The 4,155-nt window shown below is 32.0% G+C and overlaps 1 long non-coding RNA gene and 1 pseudogene across 1 annotated transcript; both read left to right on the top strand.

Moving 5' to 3' along the window:
• The first annotated feature begins 101 nt into the window (after positions 1–101).
• Positions 102–1,700, top strand: LOC141816858 (uncharacterized). Its single transcript, XR_012600751.1, has 3 exons — positions 102–221; positions 1,144–1,200; positions 1,373–1,700. It is a non-coding gene; the product is annotated as an uncharacterized LOC141816858 (long non-coding RNA).
• A 673-nt stretch (positions 1,701–2,373) lies between these two features.
• LOC141816860 (uncharacterized) lies at positions 2,374–3,936 on the top strand (annotated as a pseudogene).
• The last annotated feature ends 219 nt before the right edge of the window (positions 3,937–4,155 follow it).

Raw genomic sequence — 4,155 nt, forward strand, 5'->3', positions numbered from 1 at the left:
TGAGCACAGAAATGCTGATAAATCATATTGTGAATTAAATCAGGATAGACCATATGAACTGTATGTAGCAACTAAACTAGAAATGTTTTAGTACGTAGTTTTACTAATATATTATTTATGTGTTTTTACAGTTTACAAATCTCAAGTACTCACCGGTTGAAATTAATGAAGTGCGATCCGAGTGGGCTGAATGCATGCTAGATTACATTTGAGTAGGAAAGGTATTCGAATTTTGAAAGCTTTGTAGTTTCGGTTTAATATGCTAGTTGTATTCTGATGAAAGTTAAAGAGTTTAGTATGTTTGGAATGTGTTATTATAGTGGTAATTCTACAAAGTTGCTTCTTTAGTTGTACTTCTGCAAAAAAAAAAATTCAACGAAGGTCATACTCTTGCAAGTTTACTAGTTTGCTTTTGAAGTCAGAATACCATTTCCCCACTTTCAAAAATCATTAGCATCATGGTTGGATCCACCAGCAGAGTAATGACTTAGAGGATTGGTTATTTGTAGGCTGTTAATATTATGTGATAACTTTGCATTTAGTATTATTATTTCATCAAGGTCATCCATAGTCCTCAACATGCATAGATGATACCTTCCATATGCCTTCAACATTTTATCTTTTTCCTCGTCCTCAAGAGGGCAACGTAAAGTACTTAACAAATCATCTTCCCTGGAGCTGCCTCATGCTCCAGCTATATTATCAGCTAACAGAAATATGCAGCCTTGCAGCTGATTGTTTAAGAGCATGGAAACTATATTTAAGCTTTCACTTGTAAGACACACATGCATATTAGCTATCAGATATAATTTTTCTTGGCTTTATCACTTTACTTGTTCAACAAGTTCTAGAACCCTTTAGTTGTCACTTAAATGACTGCAAGGTTCAGATGCAGACATATGAAAAAAAATAGTACTTAGAAGGATCCATATTATGTTTTTCTTATAATATAACTCAGCATGGCTATTAATTGATGGATCATAAAGTTAATTTTGAAGTCTTTCAAGATGATGCAATTTGTTCCTATGTTTGTTCACTATCTTCATTTATTGCCACAAATACTTTCTATATTTCAGTTGGTTACATTAGTTTTGCTGCTATTCATATATATCAAAGAAATGATTTTGTGTCTTGCTAAAGCAGACACGGACAAGAATGAAATGGAAATACAAGTTTAAGAGGGTCCTGATTACTACACCGGTAAACAATTTCTCTTATTTTGTGTTTATTTTGTATCATTTTTTATTGAAAAACTTTGTGGGGCTTAGATAAAGCTTGATCTAATACATTGCTTTAGTTTGATTTGATATATTTCACTGTTTTGTTACACTAAAGGCTTCATCCTATGTTCAATCGCATTGTTTCTTTTCAGATGGTGGCTTGAGCAAACCTTCAAGAAAAAACATGAACTAATATGATACACTCCACTATTTTGTGACCCTAAAGGCTTCAGCTTAAGTTGGACTACATTGTCAACACAATGGTCAATTTTATACATTAGAAAATGTGTTGTGTGGCATGAGCAATGGATGACTTTCCTTGCATGGAGGATGCATACATTTTCATGGAATGTAATTTGTGGATATTGACTTGATGTGTATCTCTATTAGTTTTTTTCATGGAATGTGTAATATGTTGCAAGAAGAATATTTGTGTTGGTTACTTTTGGTTATTTGTAAATATTGAGGTGATTAAATACATCGGTGCTTTTCTATTTGTGATTTGTTGGGTGAATTTATAATATTATGATAATTTTGTACTATTGGGAATTAGATTGATGTCACTCTTGCTCGATCATAATTTACAAACAACATAAAAAAATAAGTGTTATTACAACAGTTTTAGATTCAATGACATCGGTTTGGAAGCGTTGTCGTTAAGTGTTATTACAACAGTTTTAGCATCAATGACATCGGTTTGGAAGCGTTGTCGTTAAGTGATATTACATCGGTCGAAAATCGTTGCTAAAATTGATGTTAAATAGATATTACATCGATTTTACACCGTTGCAGAATCGATGTCGTTGAGTGATACTACATCGGTAAATAATCGATTCGAAAATCGATGTTAATTGATACTACATCGGTTACAAACCGATGTCTAAAATGTCAGACCTTTTACAGTGCCTTCATAGACAGCGGTTGATTTTCTCATAGACACCGGTGGAAAATCGATGTCTATGACTGTTTTTCTTGTAGTGATAGGTTATATTTTTTACTGTAAATCATACATGTTGGCAAAGTTGATTTCTTTTACATTAATATAATAATCATCATGTAGTCCTCTGATTTATTGAACGATCCATAGATTACATGATATTTGTCTTGTACAAGCAGTTCCAATTAGAAGTGACTAGATCGTTTTATGATAAAGATGTCCGTTGGAAGATGTTTAAGATGGATGTTTCACAGTAAACCTCAAGGAGGGAAATTATCAGATTATGCTCGTCACCTTGTAATTGCAGATTTGTGTTATAATTATCCATATGATCTGAGAAGAAAGAGAGTGGATGACCTGTTGATTTGCATTTTTTCAGAAAGAATGGGGTATTTGATTAAGTTTGAACAATTTGATTATATCTGGATTTGATTAAGTTTGAACAATTTGATTGTATATTGGATTTATTATGTTTGAACAATTTGATTGATTGGATTTATTATGTTTGAACAATTTGATTGTATATTGACGTTTGAACAATTTGATTGTATCTAGATTTGTATATTATTTATTTAAACAATTTGATTATGTTTTATGCAAGAATAATGTGTTATTTGGATGGTTTAATTTCAGTTTTCAATGGAAGGACATAGCCAAAAGAGGATAAAAGGAGTAGCAACAATCAAGGATGCACCAACTGAACAAGTAGAAAGTTCAATGCCAACGAAGTTCAAAAGAAAAACACCGAGTACTAAACACTTGTGGACAAAATAAGAGGATGCTGTTTTAGTTGACTGCCTTGTTGAGTTAAACAAAAATTCAGCTTGGAAGAGCGAGAATGATTTTTGAACTGGGTACTTGCTGCATTTGGAGAAAGTCATGGCTGCTAAATTGTCATCCAACAATCTGAAAGCTACCCCTCATATCGAGTCAAGGTACAAGCTACTGAAGAGACAATTTCATGCTATCAACGAGATCTTGAATCATAGTAGTGGATTTGGATGGAACAATGTTGAGAAGTGTATCATTGCAATAAAGGATGTCTTCGATGATTGGGTAAATGTATCTTTTTCTATTTTTGTGTTTAATAGATCACAAACTTTCCTTTGAATGTAAATTTTGTTGAAAAGATAATCTTTTGAATGTAATTTTGGTCTGATAATTTTGTTTACTAATGATATATTTTTTAATTTAGAGTCATCCAGTTGTTATTGGTTTAAGGAACAAAGAGTTCCCCCACCTTGATGACTTGATGTCTGTGTGGAGGAAAGATCATACCACAGGAACTAATGCAGAAACCCCAGTTGAAGTATAAGAGATAAATTTATGTGATGAAGAGATTGACACGTTTGAGCTTGAAAAAGAAGAATATATTGAAAGTCACAAAGATGAAGAATTTGATGATGACAACCAGAAGATATCTGAGACTCTAAGTCATCAATTTGTCCAACAAACAAGAAGTTAACTAGAAAGAAAAAAGGAAAGTCTGATAATGCTCTAGGTTACTTGGTGGCAGAGATTCGAAAATATATTACTTCTATTTCTAAATCTGATGAGGAGATCTCTAACTACTTCAAACAACAAATAGAGAATAATCATAGAAAAAAGAAGATATACGAAGAGTTAATAGAACTTTCTGAATTATATGAGCAACAAATTATGGATGTTGGGGAGTATATTCTTAAGGATGAACACAAGTTTGACAATTTTTTCGCATTGCCAAAGATATTTAAGAGAAGTTATGTGTTGAAGTTGCTCTCTGAGATTCATTCCGAATGAATTAAATATTTGAATTAGATTGTTATTTTGGCATATATTGTTGGTACTTATATTTTGGATATACTTTTGGATAGTCGTGCTATCATTTTGAACAATACTTCTTGGATGAATACCATTTTGGATTAAATTTAAGTTATGTTTGTGTGAATTTTTCATTTTGTGTTATGGATCAGGTGTATCTTAGCTTTGAGATATCAAAATTTTACTATGATATAGTCT

The sequence above is a fragment of the Curcuma longa genome, unplaced genomic scaffold (genome assembly GCF_044706935.1).
Source record: "Curcuma longa cultivar G26 ecotype Majalengka, Jawa Barat unplaced genomic scaffold, ITB_CL_G26_1.1 contig_18446, whole genome shotgun sequence".
Lineage (NCBI taxonomy): Eukaryota > Viridiplantae > Streptophyta > Magnoliopsida > Zingiberales > Zingiberaceae > Curcuma > Curcuma longa.